This window comes from Lissotriton vulgaris, chromosome 7 (assembly GCF_964263255.1).
Source record: "Lissotriton vulgaris chromosome 7, aLisVul1.2, whole genome shotgun sequence".
Taxonomy (NCBI): Eukaryota; Metazoa; Chordata; class Amphibia; order Caudata; family Salamandridae; genus Lissotriton; species Lissotriton vulgaris.
Window position 1 is genome coordinate 1,698,345,323 of NC_141695.1, and position 24,211 is coordinate 1,698,369,533.

Below are 24,211 nucleotides of genomic sequence, written 5' to 3' on the forward strand. Positions count from 1 at the left end.
AAGAGCGCACCGCTCTCTGGGTCCAACACCGAAGCCGGGGGCGCAGCCGCGGCCTATTATCGCCCGATTGCTTAACTACCGCGACCGCGACACTGCACTGCGGGCAGCGCGGACAAACCATAATCTGACTTGTGATGGAGTACGCTTTTCAGTGTACCCGGACTTCACGCCTATGGTGCAGGAGCAGCGGAAGAAGTTCTTGGACGTAAAGAAAAAACTAAGAGACATGCAAGTGGACTATGCGCTCCTGTACCCGGCACGGCTCAGGGTGACCCATCAGGGCAAGCAATATTTCTTCACTAATCCGCAGCAGGTGGATGACTATATCAAGAGACTCCGCGCTACTAGAAGGGACAGGCGCAACGAGGAGAATATCGGTGAGGAAGAAAAGCCTTTGGAGCAGGCTGCCGCCTGACAAAAACGACTTGCTATGGACTGAGTGACCTCTTGCTGTTGCCCTGCAGCTCGATTCGAATCCTGTGCCCTGTCCAAGCCATGGCCCCCCTGATCTGATTGGTGACCCGGAATGCAGACTCATTGCTATTTGGTCGGGAGGTGGCTTGGCAGGCAGGTCACACACTGTGATCCGAAGAAGGGACTGTTTTTTGCTGTAAGCAGACTGAAGGTAACTCTGGAGGGGTCATGCACAGCGGCTGCTTATTGGTCGAGCACCCTTGCATTGACTACTTCCTTCTCCATCCGGGGAGGAAGGCCGCGAGACACTTTGGTGTGATGGACAGGCTCTAACCTGCAGGGGTAATGTATACCAGGCAACACCCCCCCATCTCTGACTGTTCCCGTATGGCGAGTGCGGGGCGGGAAGAGACTATCGGGGTGTATTGGTGTGTACCTCTGATGCCCCCAGAAGGGGATTCCCCACATAGTTCTTCTATGGTTCTTGGTTACAAGGGTTGGGGAGGGGGGAGGGGAAGAGGTACTGGCAAGATTGGGTTGCTTCAGTGGGCGGGGGGAGGACTGGGAGTGAGGGAGTTGAGTAGCTACGTTTGGGGGGAGGGGGGGAGAGCGATTGTTGGGGTATGGGTTGTTGAGCCTGAAGGCAGTTATATGGGAGGTACGCATGACGGGAATGCAGTTGTTGGTGCTGGAGTGACTGAGAGTGAGACAGTATGGGAGAAGAGACTGATCCGAACAGAGGAAAGAAGTGCACTTGGTACATTAAGCGTGGGGGCTGGCGGACTGGCCGTGATCTTTTGTCAGGAATGTGATGGTGGTCACGGGTGATAACGCCTTAAGTAACATCTCAATATTGTTGTGGAATGTGCGGGGCCTTAACAATCCCAGGAAATGTAGAAATGTACTTACGTATCTAGATAGGCATCACGTGCAGATAGCGCTGATCCAGGAGACCCACTTGAAATCTCGGAGCGATCCTAAATTTGCATGTAGATGGGCACTGGTGAGGGAATTTTCCTCCTACTCCACTTACTCGAGAGGTACAGTCATCCTTATCAATAAAGCACTGCCGTTCCAAAAGTTGGGTGTGAAGGTGGACACTGAGGGGAGGTATGTGATTCTGTGGGGCAGGCTGGGCACTGATGTGATTGTAATTGTGAATTGTTATGCGCCCAATATTGACACACCCGGGTTTTTCATGGCACTGTGGGGACATGTATTGGAGATTGACGCCTCACATGTTATCTGGGGGGGGACTTCAACCTGTCGCTGATTCCTGGGGCAGACAGGTCTGATGGGAGCGGCCAATACAACATAAAAGCTTGCGATGCACTGCAGGGCATACTGACAGAGGCGGGACTCATAGATAGCTGGAGGTACATGCACCCTGTGACTAGGGAAGGCACGCACTTCACGACACACGCACGCACGTGGGCAAGACTTGACTACTGCTTTATATCGCGGGGCCTGGCTGGAGGTGTCAGTAAGGTACAACATCTACCTCGAACCTACTCTGACCACTGCCCTGTCTTGGCTGTGCTCGACATGCCTGGATTTTCCAGGACGCGCCCACCGTGGCGGCTCTTCCCCTCGGCCCTACTGGAGCCTGTCTTTAAGCATGAACTTGGTGAGGAGATAGAGGCCTTTTTCCCTAGAAATAAGGGGTCAGTCGATAGCGTTGAGATGATTTGGGAGGCCTTCAAGGTTACTATACGAGGTATCACGATCGCTAAGAGCTGCGGCATACTGAGGGACATAGTGCGCACACTGACTAAGCTCGAATTGGAACTTAAAGCTCTAGAGGCGGAGATGGTCAGAAACCCTCACCCTGAACTGGCGGAGGAATTTCGGTCCACTCTCTCGTCCTTTGAGGAGGAAGCTGCAAGGGAGGTGAAGTTCCGGGGCAAGTACTGGACAGCCAGGCGATACTGCGAGGGCGACCACCGGGAAAGGTACTTGCGGCGCTCACGAGACATCCGCGATACGCTACCCATATACTGGGAATCACTGATGGTGAGGGTGAGACCTGTCAGGACACGAAGGGGATACAGGACGCTTTCTTGCAGCACTATAAACGGCTATATTCCACGCAGCAGGCGGGCGAGGTGGACTTCGGGTCCTTCCTCGACGACATAGCGCTGTGTTGGCTGAGCGACAGCGACAGGGCCTTCCTTGGATGTCCTCTCGAACTCTGTGAGATTAGAGAGGCTATCATGTCCCTAGGTAACGGCAAAGCTGCAGGGCTGGACGGCCTTCCGGCTGAGTTTTATAAGTGCTACATAGACATCATGGCACCGGTGCTAAAGGAAGTCTTTGAAGAGTCCCTGGAGGTCGGGATACTACCGGGCTCAATGAGGGAGGTAGCAATCACCTCACTTCTGAAGCCAGGGAAAAACCCTTTGGATACAGACTCCTATAGGCCCCTTTCGCTTCTAAACTGTGATGCGAAAATACTTGCTAAAGTATTGGCGACTAGGCTATCCCTGCTCATGACCACTCTAGTGCTGCCAGATCAGTCAGGCTTTGTGCCGGGCCATGCCACGTCGCACAATCTGCGTACGCTGTTCTCCCTTATACCCACCATTGCGCCCGAGCTTCCTATTGCCGCTGTGTTTCTGGACGCCACTAAAGCGTTCGATTCTGTGGAATGGGGCTACCTCATGGCCATCTTGATTAGGATGGGGTTCCCTAGGATTTTCATCTCCTGGGTGAAACTTCTCTACACTTCCCCGGTCGCCAGGGTCATCATAAATGGCGTGCTCTCTAGACAAATGCCGATCACAAGGGGGACTAGACAAGGCTGCCCCCTGTCACCCCTGCTATTCGCCTTGGCAATTGAGCCACTGGCATGCAGGGTCCGACAACTGCATAAGGCTAGCGCCTTTAACTGCTACCAACGGCAGATAGGGATTTCCTTATACGCGGATGACGTCACACTCTACGTGCGGCACCCACAGCAAAACCTTAACCCGATCCTACGAGAATTTATTGTGTTTGGTGGCATTTCCGGAGTGCACATTAACTGGAAGAAGTCGCAATTCTTTCCCCTCACCGCCGCGGTTGACCAATTCCCATTGGACTACCCCCTAGAGTGGTGCAGTTCAGAACTCAAATACCTGGGTATTGAGATATCACTTAACAAGGAGGACACTATCCGGCTGAATTACGGAGTGGCTATCTCACAATTGACGGACAATGTGACTCGCTGGATGTCCCTCCCGCTCTCGATGGCAGGCAGGGCATCCCTGATCAAGATGGTCATCCTCCCGAGGATCCTGTACCTCTTTCAGAACATCCCCTACTACCCGGGACCCTATTTCTTTAAGAAGCTGCGCACTGAGCTTCTCCGCCTCTTTTGGGGAGGAAAACAGCCACGACTTAGCTGGACGGTCCTGACGCTACCATATGCCAAGGGAGGATTTGATGTGCCGGACCTGGAGGTGTATTATCTTGGTGCCCAGACGCAGCATGCCTACCACTGGGTTCACCCCGCTCCCTTTATGCCACAGATTGCAGCGGAAGATTGGATCGTGCATCCGCTTCCGCTTAACGGCATGCTTATGGGGACAGTTGGTGATGTTGAGACACCCGCCACCACGGTTACCTGTACTATTGACGCCTGGAAGAGAGTGACTAAATTGCTTGACGTTCCCATGCTTTACTCACCTGCATTGCCCCTTACCTACCACCCGAGGCTATCACTGCTTCTGGAAAATGGATTCCGGTCCATGTGTAAGCGCGTCCAACTCAGCACGTGGGGTGATTTATTTCAAGACGGGGCCTTTCGTACCAAAGACCAGATATTTCGGGCAGGTACCCCGACGCCAATGGAGGTGTTTTACTACCTTAGACTTCGTCAGGGTATGCGTGACATACTTCCCAGCTTCCCGGATGAACCGGAGACGGTACTGCCCCTGCACGTCTTGTTGGTGTCCGACGGGAGACATCTGGTGTCAAAACTATACACTAACATCCGTGCGCAGCGTCCTCCTGTGGTGTCCAAAGCGCGAAATGACTGGGACTCTGACCTAGAGGCCCCGCTTACGGACGAGCAATGGACGTATTGCTGTTCGATCACAGCTAACATCTCGCCCAGCTGTCGGTTGAAAATCATTCACTATAAGTTTCTGCAGCGCTTTTATTACACGCCAGTCAAGAAGCTGCGTTTTCACCTCTCAGAAGATGCCAGGTGCGCACAGTGCCGCTCGGAGGGAGCGGGCTTCCTTCATCTGGCCTGGGAGTGCAGAGTAGTGTGGGAGTATTGGACGCAGGTGCATGCTGCGCTCCAAGTCATGATCGCGGGCCCTCTTCCGCTGGACCCGGTGTTGATGCTGTTGGGTTATACCAAAGACATACCCAAATCTGACCGACGGTTCGTAGACATTGCGCTGCTCCTCGCCAAGAGGAGAGTCGCTTGCAGATGGGGAAGAGGCAGGGCACCTAAGTTTAAAGAGTGGCTGGACGACCTCACATACTGCCAAGACCAGCATAGCATATATGCAGACCTGGTGCCCGTCCGTTGCAGACCTAGAGATATCTGGTCCCCGCTACAGCTGTACTGGTCGTCCCAGGCGACCCACAGCGATACCTCGGGAGATGAGGGTCAGATAGCGTATCCCTGAACTATCAGATGCATCTTGGTGCGTGTATACAGGCACGGTGTCCCTATCGGGTGATAACAGGGTTTCCCGGATCAAGAGGGAACGGGGTACTCGTGACCGGCGTGCAGTAAGCGACTATAAGACACATGCACTTCAGCTACTACCATATGCTGCACTCGCGGAGAAGGTCCCTCCGATATACTAAAGCTGTGGTCAGGTCGGGGATATGCATACACACTGGATAAGGCAAATAGTTACATGTAGGGATGGCCCTCGTGGGGCTGGACATCTGCTGCCACCTCAGGACGGCCATCACTCAGAACACCCACATTCAGCGCATACACCCAGGCGGAGGGGAGGCCCACACTGGTTACTGCGCGCCTGACATGCTAGTACACGTAGGATATCTGATGATTGCCAGGGGGGGGGGTGGGGTAAGCTACAATACACGAACGGCGCGCTGCCCGGCCTCTGATATGCGCACTGTGAGTGGTGCGAATGGTATGCTACTTTCCCACTGCATGCAACCCGAGAAACCTGGGGCACTAAGCCTGGATTCTGACGCTTTCACCTCAACGACTGCCGGGGAATGTATTGTTGTTGAGACATGGAGGGATAAGCCAGCCCCTGTAACTGTATGCTTTTTAAATGCATGTACCACAAGTGTAATACCTTTTTTTTGGATGTTGATGCTGTAACTGTCATGTATCTCTGTTGACCGCAACAAATAAAGGTTTAATAAAAAAATTAAAAAAAAATCACCAACGGAGGTGAGGAGTTTCCTCGGGATGGCTACGTACTGTGGCCGGTTCATACCAGGCCTGGCAACCCGCAGTGAACCCCTCCGAGCACTAACGAAAACGGACGGCAAGTGGCAATGGGGCACGATAGAAAATGAAGCCTTCCAGGGGATAAAAGATGCCCTCCTTGAAAATGCAACACTATCATACTTTGACCCCGCCAAGCGGACCGAAGTAGTTGTTGATGCCAGCCCGGTGGGCCTAGGGGCAGTTCTGACCCAAGAACACGAGCCTGGACAATGGACGGCCTTGGCCTTTGCCAGTAAGGCGTTGACCCCGACCGAAACCAGATACGCTCAAATCGAGCGGGAGGCCCTGGCAATCAAGTGGGCCTGCAGTCATTTTCACCTCTATCTACAAGGACATTCATTTGTGATGGTAACCGATCATCAGCCCCTAGTGCCTCTCTTCAAGGGCACCGCCCCCCATCCACCACCACGCATCGAGAGGTGGGTGATTCAGCTTCAAACGTATGGCATGGAAGTGGTGTACAGACCGGGAGCCAAAAATCCAGCTGACTACCTGTCGCGCCATCCACTACCTCAAGAGCCAGTGCCTGTCGATGATGACTGCGAGGAATACGCCCAGTGGGTAGCACTCAAGTCCTGCCCTCAATGCATGACAATCGAGGAGATCAAGGAGGCGACAGTGGATGACAACCCGTACATGAGGTCGCTACAAGCCGTACAGGAAGGATCCTGGACTAACTACCTACACCCTCCTGACACATGGACAGCATCGGACAAGGAAGCCCTCACGAAGTTCTGGCACGTCCGCCACGAACTCAGCGCCATGGAAGAGGGGGTGCTGTTGAGAGGGACACGCCTGGTGATACCAAAGAAGCGCCTCAGGCACCGAGCCACCCAACTTGCTCATGGCGGCCACCAGGGCTCCACGTAAATGAAGGCACGAATGCGTGAAAAGGTGTGGTTCCCCGAATTGGAAACGATGGTGGAGGACTACGTGAAAAACTGCATGTCTTGCCAACTGACGAGCGATCCCGAAAGGCCGGCCCCGATAATTACTGAGGAAGCATGCACGACCCCCTGGACCAAAATCAGCTTGGATTTCGGGAGCTTCCCGGGAGAGAACACACATTGGTAGCTATCGACTCGTACTCCAAGTACCCCTAGTCGAAAGGGTGCAATCCACGGCATTCACACACGTGGGGCCGGCGCTAGAAAGACTGTTCTCCATGTTTGGTTACCCTGAGGAGATAAAAAGCGATAATGGACCACCGTTCCAGGGAGCGGAGTTCGCCACATTCTTGAAGGCCAGAGGCATTACCCACCGGCGCATCACACCCCGATGGCCGCAAGCCAAGTGGGAGGCAGAAAGATTTATGCGGACCCTCAACAAGATGTTCAGGATAGCGGTGGTAGAAGAGGCTGACCCTGAACAAAGGCTACATGAATTCCTGAGGGAATATCGAGGAACTCCCCACTGCACCACCCAGAAGAGCCCGTGGTCCCTCATGTTCCAGGGCCGACGCCGAGATCTCCTTCCTACAGCCCCGGAGCCGGCGCCGGTTACGGGCAACATGAGGGAGATTCAGGAACGTCGACGCCAAAATAATCAGCGGGCGAGCCAGCGGCGTAGAGCAGCATCACGACGACTATGCCGAGGGGATCGGGTAGTCATCAGGAACAGACGCCCTGGAGGAAAGTTCCAGACCTTCTACGAACCAGGCCCGTGGACTGTAACTGCCACAAAAGAGACCATGGTGACCGCTAGAAGAGAGGGGGAGGAAGTATCAAGGAACACATCGTGGTTCAAAGTGGTTCCCCCTGGGCCGAGGGCGAACACAGAAGATGCGGATGGAGTCAACGAGTCACCCCGAGCCGCGACACAAGAGGAAGGAGGCAACTTATCAGCCGACACCCGAGGGCCAGTGTCGGAGTCTGAAGGTGGACTCTCAACCATGTCCACACCCATCAGGAATCCATCCCGCAGCAGAGAGCAAGGGCCGGACCACACCCCCCGCTACAACCTAAGGCCCAATCCACCCCCAAGTCAGAGACTAAAAGACTATGCCTGTCAGCTGAGACCCTGAAGTCGTCATCCAAGGGACACGCAAGTACTGAGCAATTGATTAAAGTTGTTGTAATGTGATGGACATTTATGGTCTGGACGTTTTGCAAAAAGTTTATATAGTTGGATAGAGATGTAGTGCTGTTAGCACTCTAGTGGACGCACGATGCACGCATCCCTACATCCGCAGGCCAGGCGTGGCCTGCGGGGTTGAATAAATGGAAGGCGTGCGCTCGGGCACGTCACTTCCGACTAGCACCAAGTGTTGGACTCACTGGCTATCGCTGCGCGCTGCCACCCCTGCGCAAGCGACCAGTCCACCAGGCAGGCCCTGTACCCTGCCACACCACAAGCACCACATTGCCCAGTGCTCTAAGAGGCATTCTCCCAAGGAAATGTTGGAGCGTGGGGCTGCTCCAAATTTGGCAGCGCCAGGCTCCGACGTTTCCAAAACGCAGGTATGCACCATATTTACAACAATACGGTGCACCCCTGTATTTTCCTTTACACTGACGCTAAAATTAGCTGTCCAGCATCAATGCAGGCACATGTTCGGGATTTGCACCGTTTCTCTGTTGTGCCGAGTCGTACGTCCGTGACCCGTGACCCCTATCACGTGACGGTTGAGGAAGCCGCGAGCGAGAGGAGAAGAGCTGCAAGGTGAAGCCCCGAGCAAGTGAAGTCAGGCTCGGGGCTCGGTCATATTTCAGGGCATTGCCGTCATCCGGACCTCGGCCCCCTCGATCTGCGGAAGCCCCAGTGAGGGAAGGGGTGAAGCCTCGAGCGAGAGGAGAGGAGCTGCAAGGGGAAGCCCCGAGCAAGTGAAGTCAGGCTCGGGGCTCGGTCATATTTCAGGGCATTGCCGTCATCCGGACCTCGGCCCCCTCGATCTGCGGAAGCCCCAGTGAGGGAAGGGGTGAAGCCTCGAGCGAGAGGAGAGGAGCTGCAAGGGGAAGCCCCGAGCAAGTGAAGTCAGGCTCGGGGCTCGGTCATATTTCAGGGCATTGCCATCATCCGGACCTCGGCCCCCTCGATCTGTGGAAGCCCCAGTGAGGGAAGGGGTACCTCGACATCGACGAGAGTTGCCGGGCATCTCCATAAGCCCATAACAACAGTGTAAGAAGAAGTAAGGAGAGGCAGGGGGTCCCGACTGTAATCTGCAAAGGGCACGGGCACGGCGCAGGCGTTCCTACAAACGGCACAACAGAGGTAAGTGGGGTGAAGGGTGTTTTGTATCCCCTCCCCCTTTCTATACCTTCTTTACTTTCACTAAAAACCGACCCCCCTAGCCCAGAGGACAGTATTAAGGACTAAGGGGCAGAGTCAGCAGAGATATAAGGGCAGACTTAATTGCTAATCCCCTCGATGGCACCAAGGAAGAATAAAAGCGCGTTGGGACAGGCTAAGACTTCTAAAGCCCCCCCAATGGATGAAAACACCCTGGAGGGAAGCCCCAGTGACCAGGGACCAAAACCAAGGGCCAAACGCACTCTAAAGAAAAAGGAGAAAATCCTCAAGGAGACATCGCAAATAGGAAGTAAGGGGGGCATAGCATCAAATTCCCTGAAAGACTTTGTGGGAAAACACTTTAAAAAGGTCTTCTCACCAGCTAAGCCCCCTGCGATGGACATGGAGACAACCGGAGAGGAATCCTGGAAGGATGGCACCTCCGTCATATTTGAGGAACATTTGGGGGACCCGGAAAACTTAACCAACCAATCTCTACAGTCCCTAAGTGTTCATAATGGTTCCATAATGCTACCCCGACTATCCTCGTCACCAAAACTGTCCTTGTTACTTGACTCAAAGGGATCAAATAGAGAAAATCAAGAACATGAAGAGGACGACACCTCGGTCCGGAATGGAAACTCAAAGGGCCTTGAGGCGTATGAGGAGCACACAACAGGGTCCAGGGGAACTAAAGACTGTAACCAATCGCTACAGCTTAACCCAGAAATTTCAACAAACCCGGCCTCCTCAATGCTGGATCTGATTATAATGTTGCAAAAAACACTCCAGGGAATTTTGGAAGTGACAATGTTAAATCATGACATCTTAAAAACTCAGAACTCGCACCTTTCAAAAATTCAGGGTGAACTACAAGGAATTAGAGGGCAAATGCCTTCAATGATAAGATCAGTTCCCGACCTCGAGCAAACATCAGCTACAGGGGGGGGGGGGGGGGGGGGGGGGGGAGGTTGGGAATATAGAACCCACAGCCGTAAACCATGAAGTTTACATCTCAAAATGGCCTATGCTTGTAAAAAGAAGGGGCGAGTATAAGAGTCATACTCTATTAAGACAGGGGAGACCCATTAGAAAAAGAGTGCAGAGAAAGGGTAAAAGCAGAGTAGTGGGAAAAGTAAGAGAGTTGGAGGAATCAATAACCCTAACGGAACATGTGTTAAAATCAAAGTCCCCCAAAAATATGAGCGAGAGAGCGAGTAGTGTAAGAAAAGGAAGTATAGAGAACCTGGCAAGGAAGCAAGTAACAAAAGGCATGGGAAAGAGAGAACAAAATAATAAGGGGAAGCAAAACAACGAGAATGCTATAGAAGTTAAAACTAACACACAACAACTTCATAGGGGGCCAAAATCAAAAGGAATGGAGCTAAGAGGAAACCAATGGCTGTATTTTGAGCAAGTAAAAATGGGAAGGGGCGGGAAAAAAATGAAGAAGAGCTCCTACTTAAATAGATCACTTCTTCTTAATTCATTCGCCCACTGCCCTAACTTGAAAGGGATCGGCACAAAAGATCTTCGCCAGGTGGGCTTTCAAACAATGCCCGATGGAAAAGAGTTTACCAAGGTTCAAGTGTACTCTGACTTGGTAAAAAACGCTATTGAGAGAGCAGAAAGTGAGATACTAAAAGCAGGGATTCGGTTAGTACCGATTAAAGAAATAGGGGCAGAAGAAAGGTTAACGCAAGGCAAAGCTTTTTTAAAGCACCATGCAGGGCTAGGTAAACGCCAAGTAAGATTGTTAGAAAGAGGAGCAGGGCTAAGCTCGGGAAACCTTAATATTATAATAAATAACTCTGCTACTGAGGACTCTTGGAAGAATTGGAGCCTTAACACTAGCCCCCCAGGACCTTCCAAGCAGTACTTAGAGGACTCAAATAGGTACGGACCCCTTAGCGATGTGGAATAGGTAATTGGGCAGCCATGTGGCCTAAAGGCAGTCTCCTGGAATATAAATGGGTTAGGAAATCAGATAAAACTTGAACGGTTAAAAGAACTAGCAAAAAATAATATGATTATTTGTATCCAGGAGACCTGGCTATGTGGTGAGCCCCCCATAGTGGAAGGGTTCCGTCAAGTTTACCGACCGGCTGTAAAATCTAGTTCAGGACGCCCGGCGGGGGGTCTATTGACGCTAATATCTACAAAATTGGTGAAAAAGGTGTCCAAGCTCACTGTAACATGTAAATGGCTACTCTGCTGTAGAATAACCCTATCCGCTGCAGGTAACAAGTATGAAAATGTGTTGCTTTTCAATGTGTACATGCAATGGGGTACCCAGGTTGAATATGGGGTTGAAATGGGAAAATTTAAGAATGACTTAGATCTATTGTATGAAAAGTACGATTCAGATTTGATTTTGTTGTTAGGAGATTTTAATCATAAACTTAACCCTAAGCGGCTTGATCTCATGTATCGGGAAATTTTAGAATCAAACGATATAATGGAAGCAAAGTTCCCCGAAAATTCATGCTCTTTGAATGATGTAAACTTGGGGAACTATCTGGCGACCAAGAGCCTTTTCTGTTTGAATGGTAGGTTCCCACCAGACCGCCCGGCTAAGAAAACCTTTAAACAAGGGTCACAATATTGCCCCATAGATTATGCGTTCATGCCAGCATGGAATTTCAATTTAATAAAAGGGTTCAGGGTCAACCATACAGAAGATAGCGACCACAACACCTTAGAATTGGTGCTGGCCTATCTTAACGAAACTGTCACCGAGAAGGTAATTATACAACAGATGGATTATCCTAGGCGAATCTCAACACGGCTAACTGAAGAATACATAGAAAAGTTAACCAGGCTCCAACAAAAGATACCCCTAGGATGTGCAGCTGGTTTAGACTTGGCCTGGTATGTTGATAAGATAAATCAAGTGGTACAAAGCATTAAGGTTAAACTTAGAACAGATGTAAAGGCCGGCAAGAGCAGTCAAATCATACAGGTTAAGAAAGGCAATTGGTTTAATATGGAATGCCTAAATAAGAAAAGAGAAATAAGGAGGGAACAACGCAGTCTGCGTAAAAAATATGATAAGGCTAGAGCAGAAAGCCTCGCCAAATTAAAGAAAGATTATATAATGCTTCTTAATAGTACAAGAAGAGTTCATAAAGATACCTGTTGGGGGAAACTTCTGGAGGCAATAGAATCCAAGAACATACGGCAGTTCTGGAAACTAGTCCGTTCAGTATCAGAGGCCTCAGCTGCTTCAATGATCTGTGTGGTAGAAGAGGGTGCTTGGGAGGTTTACCTGAAAGAACTATACCCAGCGGGTAGAGAAACTGAAGAGGAACTGCAGGGGAACTGGAGAGGTCAAGTAGACGATCTAAAACCTGACTTCTCAGTAGAAAATGTACTGAAGACGATAAAGACCCTTAACTTAACAAGAGCTGCTGGTCCAGACAACCTGCCAGCACTGATAATTAAGTCACGAACATCATGGTGGGCGGAATTTTTCTCTAACATGTTTTCAGTAATTCTAAAATCAGGAATAATACCTAGTACTTGGAAGGGTGCGATAATTAGGCCGATCCATAAAAAAGGGGACGTTAATGCACCAAAGAACTATAGATTAATTAATCTACTCGATATTGGAGAGAAAATTTTTGCTAAGATAATATTGGGTAGAATAAAGATTTGGGCAGAAGAGAGAGCAATTATCCCAGTGGAACAAGGTGGGTTTAAAGAAGGCCACTCTACAATAGATCACTGCTTCGCCCTATGGGCCCTGGCCCGGAAATCGATAGAACAAAATGGGAAGTTACATTGTTGTTTTGTCGATTTTAGGGCAGCGTTCGACTCTGTGGATCGAAATAAACTTTGGGAAGATATGTCAAAGTATGGATTACCGGTTGGCTTGTTGATGATCTTAAAAGAGCTTCACAGTGGAAACTGGGCCCAGGTAATTAGAGATACGCAGGGGGCACTAACTCACAAGATACTAGTAGGGAACGGACTTAGACAGGGGTGCGTCTTGGCACCCCTGTTATTTTCAATCTTTTTGGCAGATCTCCCCGCTGCCCTTGAAGTAGAAAGAAGTGCAAGCCCAAAAATGAATGGCCATAAAGTCCCTTGCCTTCTTTATGCTGATGACTTAGTGATCATGGATCAAACTGAAATAGGACTTCAAAGGAAATTAACCGCTTTTAAACACTATTGTGATAGGAAAATACTGACTGTAAATAGGGAGAAAACTAAGGTTTTATGTTTTGGGAAGAGTAAGAAGAATTTCAATTGGTTTTTGGGTGATGACAAACTAGAGACAGTTAATGAATATAGATATTTAGGCCTCTGGTTTGACAGTGCACTAAAATGGCGCACCCATTTGGAGGCTCAAAAGGCAAAAGCATTCTCATCCACCTGTGGGCTAAAAAAGTTTAATAAAGAATATGGAGACATGACACACAAGCCAATGATAAAGGCATTTGAAGCAATGATCCCCCCCCAAGTATTGTATGGGGCAGAAGTGTTATACTTGAGCGGTAAACATACGTGGGAACAGGAAGAGGGAAAAATTTTAAAAATGTTATTGTCTTTACCAAATTGTACAATGGTTCAAGCAATCAGAATGGAACTAGGGCTGATTTCCTGGAGTGTACAATCTCAAATGGCCCTAGCAAGATTCTGGAAGCGCCAAGACCCAGGAGTGACACCTAAGGTCTCACAATGGTGTGTAGAGGAAATCCTGACAAGCAATCTTGGCTGGGCAAAGGAGGTGAGAAAGTCTCTCCAGAAAGTATCAGGGCGTCTTAAATTGAGTCCTGCCCATAACACCCTGATGGGCCACTTTACAAAGAAAACACTTAGGGAACAAGGCCAGTCGCTCTCAAGGTCACAGGACCTAAATTACATGCAGGAGAAAAAGTCAGTACAGTGGTTAAAGATCTCATGGGTAAATGAAGGCTGGTTCCCTTATCTGGAAATATTGCCTAACCAAGGGTTACGACATGAAATATTAAGGACCCGGGTTGGGATCAACCCCTGGAAGATAGACGGGAAATTAAAATCTGTACTGATTGCTCCAGAAGGTAATTGTAAGTGTGGGCGTGGTATAAGAAACGATATGTTGCACATTTTGCTTGATTGCACATTTGTACAGGATTTAAGGAAATTGTTTTTACGTCCTATATTCCTATCACATAAGACATTTACACGTGCCCATGCGATAGGCTTACTAACAGAGATGCATTCGCTAGAAATTGCAATCGCATTGGGCAAATTCCTGAAGGCCGTAAAAGATTTTGGTAGGGAGATATCGAAGGATGGGCACTGATTTTAAGTTCCTTTAAGCCTTTTATAAAGTTTAAATCTGTCTTTTTATTCTTCCAGATATGTGAAAACTTCGGTAAAATTTGGGTTTAATGAATTGTGTATCAGGAGGTGTTACCCTCTTTTAACCTTCTCTTTTTTTCTTTTTAACAAATATGAATTTTAACTATTTATGACGTAGGAATATTTTGTCTGCGCGTACTTTGTCCGATTCTGTTTGCATTTTGTTTGTATTGTTTAAAAGACTATGGTCTAAATAAACAAGTTTCTCTCTCTCTCTCAATGCAGGCACTCTTGCACCATAGTGCAAGGGTGCCTGTATTGCAGGGAATGATAGTTTATGTGCAGGAGGGCGCCCTTTCCTGCACATACACAATCAATAATTGCGATTCGTTACTTGTATGTGTGCTGCATTCGGCAGCACACTTCGAAGTAGCCAATCGTCATTATTTAATGATTGTTTAGGTGTCGGAAGGAACACCTGCCTGCACATAAACAATCATTCATGGTGGTTTGCTCTTTCTGCAGCACACCTAGAAAAAGCAAAAACAAGGAGAAATAAAAGTATTTCCCCTCGCTGCGCCATTTTAACGCCTGCTATTCAGTGGAGTTTGTTTTTGGCTGCTGCCTCAGATTTACACATCCTTGTAAATCTGGGGCAGCGTCGAAAAGCAATGGGTGTTGCGTTGGAACGCCCACAGCAACACTCATTGCACGCCCCTATCACCCAAAGTGATGCGTGTTAAAGAGGCCGTATTTACAAGGCAGCGTTAAGCGAAAAAAGGAGCTTAACTGCACTTAGTAAATATGGAGAAGGGCATAGTGCCACCAGAAAGTCGCTAAAAGTGACGTTCTGTTGGCGCTATCCCCTTGTAAATACACCCCTAAATGAGGCAGGGGAACATGGATGTGGCAGGTTGGTACTTCCGCCGGGATTTGGCAAATTTCCTGTGACCACCCACCCGTAAATGATCCCCTAAATCTAAGAGAAAAGAAAAATGGGAGATTCAGGTTTCTATACATTTTTAAAGAAGCCTGAATAGGGCCTAAGTAATCACTTCCCACCTCAGTGACAGGTGGAGGGAGGGGGGCGGGGGGGCTGGACAGGATTCATGTGGCAGTTTTAAGCGCATCGGGTATTTTGCAAAAATTAAACAAATGAACACTGCCATCTCACATTAGTTTCTAAGTGTAAGAGGAAAAAAAACAGAGGGTAAAAAAAAAGGTGGATGTGATCTAAAGTGCAATAGGGAGAAGGATAGAGTTTTTTGAAAACATAAAAGTGCAAGCACATGACTGATGATAAAAGAAAAGGTTTGACACAGCGAGCAACAAAAAAAAACCCCAAGGGACTTGTTAGTGGAAGTGCTCATAAAATATCAAGGAAGCCAAAAAATACCCTGACTGCGCATTTACAAGTGTTGCTTCTGTCGGATGTTCAACCTGCTGTCAAGAGAGGTTTATGGACAATGGTTTTCACTGCAGTTGGTCGGATGAAGTGGCAGCTGAGGAGACAGCAGTGTCATCGCCACACAACGTAAATTAAGAATTCAGTTCACGTTGCAGCCAGCGCTGCTTTGCTGCCTCTTTTGGCAACAAACCTCCACCACTCCATGCTGTGTCACACGGACTTACCTGTGGTGGGGGGATGGGTGATCATCAGTAAGGGGACTGAGCATCTAGTTGATTGACACATTGCAACGACTAAGGGGGTCATTAGGATGACGGGCAGACTTAGTCCGCCCGCCATCCTATCAGGACTAGGGACCGCCCGCCATAAGGGCGGGGGTCCCGTGGTGGCGGCAGCATCCTGCATTTATAGCATTGTGGCGGGCGGTGCTCTCTGCACCGCCCGCCACAATGCCATAAATGCATGTATGCATTTGCATACATGCATTATATGCAAATGCAGGGGGGTACCACAGGTACTCCCCGTGTGCACCTCCTTCACTTTGGGGGCCCGCAGGGGGCCCCCCAAATGAAGACCGCATGCCGATGCCGCCACGGAAAGACACCTGCCCAGGCCCATCGTAATATGGCTGGCGGTGTCTAATAGACACTGCCACCATATTATTCCTTTTCTGCCCCGGCCGCAAGGCGACTGGGGCGGAAAAGTGGCGGACGGTCTTGCTGTCCGCCGAGGTTCTCCCCGCCATACTAATATGGCGGGGGGGAAATGAGCGTGGATGTCGGGCGATTGCCCCCCGCCAGGCTGGCGGTGGCTACCGCCAGCCTGGCGGGTGCAATCCCCCTGACATCATAATGGGCCCATAAGACTGGACCGGTAAATAAACTCACAGGGTGAAAAATAGTGTCTCTTACAGGTTTGCAGGTATATGCCGATGAGGGGCAACTACCCAGTACAATAAACGGAGAAAAGAGGTGGAGTGAGGACGCTGACCCTAACCCTGATGAAATCGCCGCCAAATTTTGAAAGGCAATGAAACATGTTGGTTTTAATTGAGCAGACACACAGCAAGGAATAAAATAGTGTAGCCAGTGTGCCTAGCTCGTTTTTAAACTAAGGGGTTCCGGGTTTCTATATTAGTTCCTGGTACTCCTTATAGGGTAACGTAGTACATACACCACATTTTTGGTTTTCTTTTTCTCTGCACTATCTATCTATTCTTTTTAATTGGCAGGTGATAATGATGAGAACCTGAGGACACAGGCAAGTACCATCCTGTAACCTCCCATGGTGCTACTCCCGTGAGGCTCTGCCAATTTTTTCCTCACCTTTTTCTCCATTTTCAGGTCCTTCGCACACCGGTGGGAGGGTTTACTAAGCAGATGCAGCAGCACATTTCACAATTTAAGTAGTGATTTCGGTCACTGTATGGCAGATGTCATAAGTAGGTCCACTGCTGTGACACATAAAATTGTGTGTCCTCTTTAAAAACATATGGTGGACGTTTGCTTTTGCCCATACATTCAGATGGAACAGGTTCTTTGTTGAGGTGAAGTTATTGAATGGGGTGCGACCTGTTCCTTTCTTTACCCCCATTGGCTCCTAGTTGTGGATAGTGATCATCAGTAAGGCCTAACCTCGTGATGGGACCCTGGACCCCCACTCAGTGATAAGCAGCACCCCACACTTTGTCAGTACACTACATGCACACACCTCGAGCGGCGTAGGCATATTTATTTATAGCCTATGGACGGATCCCGGACCAGAGGCTTCAAGTGGTTAAATTATATTGTAGCGGCCGGATGGCTCACTACATCCCTCAAAACCTTTAATTGATCAAAAAAAATAAAAGACGGATGCACACACATCACAATGTTAGTGAATCATCATTTCAAGGTTTAGCATCTAACAGACCAGGGGCCAGATGTGCGACCCTTTTTTGCGCTCGCAAATGGGAGATTGGCCTGTTTACCACCGCAACAAAGGGTCCTGCATGTACAAACGCTATTTTGCGAGTCACTGACTCGCTAAAAGCGTTTGTGACTCTCCCTAATAGTGAGGCTCACTGCCATGTACTATTGTTTTGTGACTGTATTTGCAGCCGCAAAACACTTGCAGTTTACCACCTACTTCAAGTAGGTGGTAAACAATTCGCAAACGGGAAGTGGTACCCTTAAAAAATGAAATGGAAAATTTAATTTTAAAGAAAAACGGGATGCATTTAAAAAAAAAATGCTTTCTTTAAAAAGCAGTCCCAGACATTGTGGTCTGCTGACCCCACCACTCCACAAACCACCATTCAAAAAAAAAATGAGTAGGGGAGCGTAGGATAGGGCAGAGTCCTTGCAGCCACCTGTTCCTTATGTCACCAAGATGGTAACTAGTCACAATATCGGAAAAAAATATATCGACTGGACAGAATATCGAGTTTTTATATAGAATGGACAGAATATTGAATTGCAGAAATATAGTGGTCCAGAATATTGAAATTCGGGTGAGAAATATCGATTTTCATAATATCGAAGTTAGTAATATGGACAGTCATAATATAGTTGTTAAAAATATAGAATTTTTTATAGTGTTTAAAGTGTTAGTATATGTGTTAAAAGTATGTAACATTTTTGTGTTGCATGCTTGAATTTTCAAGTAATGAATCGTATGTTATTTAATTTTTGCGTAATTTAATTCCGTAGCGGGTTGTGGGTTTATAGCGGAATAGGGTGGGAAGTAATTTAATTATAGTAAATTGAATATAAATTTTTAGGAATTATTAATTATTTTTGATTTAATTTTGCGTTTTAGTTCTGTAGCTGGTTGTGGGTTTATAGGGGAATAGGGTGGGAAGTAGTTTAATTGTAATTAGGTAAATATTTATTTGTATTTACTGGTATTGATAATTAATTTATTGCTAATTAATTATTAGTTGGTTATTAATTTTTATTAATTGGTAATTAATTTTTAATTAATTGATTAATTGAGAATTATATTAATTGTATTAATTTATTATTCGGAGCGGGTGGTGCGTTTATAGGGGAATAGGGTGGGAAGTAATTTAATTGTAATTTATTAATTATTGAAATTATTTTTGTGTATTGATAATTAATTTACTGTTAATTAATTATTAATTGGTAAAAAAAATCTTATTAAGTGTTGGTATTGAAAATTATTTTGTTAATGAATTATTAATAGGTACTTCATTTTTTAATAAATAATATATATTGGTATTTATAATTCATTATTAAATATGTTGTAATTGTTTTTTATTGGTATTTATAATTAGTTTATTTTAATTTAAATATTAAATCATTACTTTCTCTACTGTTGCACTCACTGGAGTGGGAATAGTAATTTTTACCCTACGCTATCTAACAATTTTCCTACTGTGACACTCTCTCGGGTGGGAATAGTAATTTTTACACTTACGCTATCCAACACTTTCTCTACTGTTGCACTCACTGGAGTGGGAATAGTAATTTTTACTCCTACTCTATCCAACACTTTCCCTACTGTTGCAATCACTGGAGTGGTAATAGTAATTTTTACCCTCTCGCTATCCAACGCGTTCCCTACTGTTGCACTCACTGGAGTGGGAATAGTAATTTTTACCCCTATGCTATGCAACACTTTCCCTACTGTTGCACTCACTGGAGTGGGAATAGTAATTTTTACCCTCCCTCCATCCAATGCTTTCCATACTGTTGCATTCACCGGAGTGGGAATAGTAGTTTTTACCCTCCTGCTATCCAATGCTTTCCCTACTGTTGCACTCACTACAGTGGGAATAGTCATTTTTACCCCTACGCTATCCAATACTTTCCCTACTGTTGCACTCACTGGTGTGGGAATAGTGAATTTTACCCTTCTGCTATCCAACGCTTTCCCTACTGTTGCACTAACTGGAGTGGGAATAGTAAATTTTACCCTCCCGCTATCTTACGCTAAAAATATTTATTTTAAGGTTGCGCAAGTATTTTAAGTATGTTTTACGTAATTATTTTTATTTTTCATTAATTTTACATTACTTTTAAGATATTTAAAAAATTCGATATTTTAACAAACTATATTATTTACAACGATATTTTGGATTCAATATTTTTGTACTTACCTGTTTGTAGATAGGAAGTCGAAATATGGCATTCTATATTTTTTCCTCGATATTTTGGCAGGTCGATATTTTGCTCCTCGATATTCTGTCAGTGATCCCACCCAGATAATGCCAGTTTTACTCTTTTCCAGATGGTTCCCAGTTTCCTTCCGCCTATGCAGATCCTGGTGCCTCCTCTGCTCCCAGCAGTTCATGATCCCTTCTCTTCCCAGCAATTCTCATCTCATCTCTTCCCATCCTTCTGATCTATTCTAGCCCCAGCAGGTCCTGCTTTTACCATTCCTTATCTTTCCAACGATCTCCTATCTAATCCTCTCTGCTCAGTGCCACCTGATTCTCCTGGTCAGCCTCCTTTTTGTAGTTTCTGCCCACTGCCTTCCTCCTATCATTTCTCAATGCCAAAGTACGTAGATGTGGTCTGAGGTATAGAAAGTGTATACGTACTTACCTTATGAAATGTTGTCCCTTGGTATTTTGTCTATGACACATTTTCTTGTTAGGTTTATCTCAACCTCTACTTCCACTTTCCCAGAAGCATCCTGTCAATGACAAATACTTAAAAGCTCAATAGGACACATTAGGGCACCTCACACACATCAAACAAAGGTGTACTACCAGAATAGTGAGTGTTATATATCATCCTTTAAAGATATTGTATCCAGAATACTGATTTCCACAATATTGTGAGGGTAAGTGTATATATATTGTATCAGAATAATCACTTCCCCAATATTGTGATGGTACATGTATATACAACAATATTGTATCCAGAATACTGACTTCCACAATATTGTGATGGTAAGTGTAGATACAACAATATTGTATCCAGAATACTGACTTCCACAATATTGTGAGGGTAAGTGTAGATACAACAATATTGTATCCAGAATACTGACTTCCACAATGTTGTGATGGTAAGCGTAAATACAAAAATAGTGTATCCAGAATACTGACTTCCACAATATTGTGATGGTGAGTGTATATACAACAATTTCGTATCCAGAATACTGACTTCCACAATATTGTGATGGTAAGCGTTTATTCAAAAATATTGTATCCAGAATACTGACTTCCACAATATTGTGATGGTGAGTGTATATACAACAATATTGTATCCAGAATACTGACCTCCACAATATTGTGATGGTGAGTGTATATAAACAATATTGTATTGAGAATACTGACCTCCACAATATTGTGATGGTGGGTGTATATACAACAATATCGTATCCAGAATACTGCCTTTCACAATATAGTGATGGTAAGCGAATATTCAAAATATCGTATCCAGAATACTGACTTCCACAATATAGTGATGGTGGGTGTATATTCAACAATATCGTATCCAGAATACTGAATTCCACAATATTGCGATGGTGAGTGTATATACAACAATATCATATCCAGAATACTGGCTTCCAAAATATTGTGATCGTAAGTGTATATTCAAAATTATTGTATCCAGAATACTGACTTCCACAATATTGTGATGGTGAGTGTATACACAACAATATTGATCCAGAATACTGACCTCCACAATATAGTGATGGTGGGTGTATATACAACAATATCATATCCAGAATAATCACTTCCACAATATTGTGATGGTACATGTATATACAACAATATTGTATCCAGAATACTGACTTCCACAATATTGTGATGGTAAGTGTAGATACAACAATATTGTATCCAGAATACTGACTTCCACAATGTTGTGATGGTAAGCGTAAATACAAAAATATTGTATCCAGAATACTGACTTCCACAATATTGTGATGGTGAGTGTATATACAACAATTTCATATCCAGAATACTGACTTCCACAATATTGTGATGGTAAGCGTTTATTCAAAAATATTGTATCCAGAATACTGACTTCCACAATATTGTGATGGTGAGTGTATATACAACAATATTGTATCCAGAATACTGACCTCCACAATATTGTGATGGTGAGTGTATATAAACAATATTGTATTGAGAATACTGACCTCCACAATATTGTGATGGTGGGTGTATATACAACAATATCGTATCCAGAATACTGCCTTTCACAATATAGTGATGGTAAGCGAATATTCAAAATATCGTATCCAGAATACTGACTTCCACAATATAGTGATGGTGGGTGTATATTCAACAATATCGTATCCAGAATACTGAATTCCACAATATTGCGATGGTGAGTGTATATACAACAATATCATATCCAGAATACTGACTTCCAAAATATTGTGATCGTAAGTGTATATTCAAAATTATTGTATCCAGAATACTGACTTCCACAATATTGTGATGGTGAGTGTATACACAACAATATTGATCCAGAATACTGACCTCCACAATATAGTGATGGTGGGTGTATATACAACAATATCATATCCAGAATACTGACTTTCACAATATTGTGATGGTGAATGTATATACAACAATATTGTATCCAGAATACTGACCTCCACAATATTGTGATGGTGAGTGTATATACAAAAATATTGTATCCAGAATACTGACTGCCACAATATTGTGATGGTAAGTGTATAGAGGTAAGTATAAATTCAAGATCCATAACTGTATATCTGCGTACCTTGAAAATACATATACCTTTAAGATACGCAGAAGAGCAGGTAATCAGTACCTGACAGTACGTGCCCATTTTACACTCTAAGGGGGTCATTAGGACAAAGTCCGCCCGCCCGCCATCCTTTCGGGTATTGGGACCGCCCGCCATAAGGGCGGGGGTCCTGTGTGGGCAATTAGGATGCGCCCGCCACAGTGGCGGGCGCATGCTGCATTCCTGGGGTTGTGGCGGGCGGTGCACTCAGCACCGCCCGCCACAATGCCAGGAAGGCATGTTGTGCACTTCCATGCACAACATGGCAGGCACTGCGCTGTGCCTGCCATGTTGTGCATGGAACTGCTGGGGGGTACCATAGGCATGTGCCGCCACAGAAAGGCACCCTCTTGCCTGCATCCGGATATGGATGGCGGTGTCTAGCAGACACCGCCACCATATGAAACCCTTTTCCGCCCGGTCAACTCATTGACGGGGCGGAAAAGCGGCGGATGGTCTTCCTGTCTGCCGCGGACCCCCGCCATACTAATGTGGTGGGGGGGAAATGGGTGGTGGGCGGGCTAGGGTGTAGGGCCACAGCCATGCGGGCAGTGGCGATCCGCCCTACATCCTAATGGGCCCCTAAGGGTCGTACAAAAGAGGTTCAGATTACACAGTACTTTTTTTCTTATGTCGCGCTCTTATGAAACATGGTCTTGCTTTTTCTATATGTCACTGCTTCTTAATTTGCCATAGCACATTCACACGTAATGTTCTTACTTCTCCACTCGCACAGATATCCGTCACTCATGACTAGCTAAATAGCTTTAATGTGCCTCCCTTACAAACCATTGCTTTTCATAATTCATAGAAGCTAAACTTCCTGCTTCACTTGGTCCAATCTCATTTTAAAAAAATGTTTGCAAATCACACCCAGGAGTCACCCAGCCAGCAAATTACCGTAAATCATAAAATGTCTTAACATTTTGAACATGCTGCTCTCTCTCGGTTAACCAGCACAATCTTTTTGCGAAAGTATGCAATCTATGCTCAATGCATAAGTGGAGCCTGCAAAGGCATTCTGCCTTCCAAAATTATTTTGAGATATTCACCCGACACGTAGTTCACATCCCTAGCAATTGTGTATTTACTCATTTTAAGTTCTCTATAGCGCCTCCTACACAGGAGCATGTGTTTCTCCTGGGTAACATAAACGGTATATTATTTATAATGATTTATATTATCCTTCTATTGGACCGACTCTTTAGTATTAAAAACCATCTTTTACATGCATGCTGACATTTGTGAAAAGATTTCAGAGAGATTTTGAAAAATAAATCAGGAGGTTTTCATTTCGCCCTTAACTTGCATTGAAGGGCTGTGAGTTTTAAGAGGGGGACATCTAAAATAAAACATGTCTTGCAACAAGAAGCACGGAGGCATCTGCCTAAATCAGGAGTGTTGGCAGGTTGTCTTTTGTGTATGCATCAGCAGTCAGTTTACATGGCAATTTGTTTCATCCCTCACTTTCAAATCTATTAGAATTATATGGAAGGGATCAATAATGATTGGCATCTGTTGATTTATTACTTTGAAGTGTTATGAAGCACGTACCAGACACACAGGTAAGAAATAAAAAGGGGAAGTCCCTCTAGTACAGATTATTCTGCCTGTATATCAATACACAGGTTCCAGAGTTTGGAGCACTCTCCGAGAAGGATTGGGATATGTTTTTTTGCATCTTGAAAATAGGACGTTTCTAGAAGCATTGTGTCAGAACTCTTG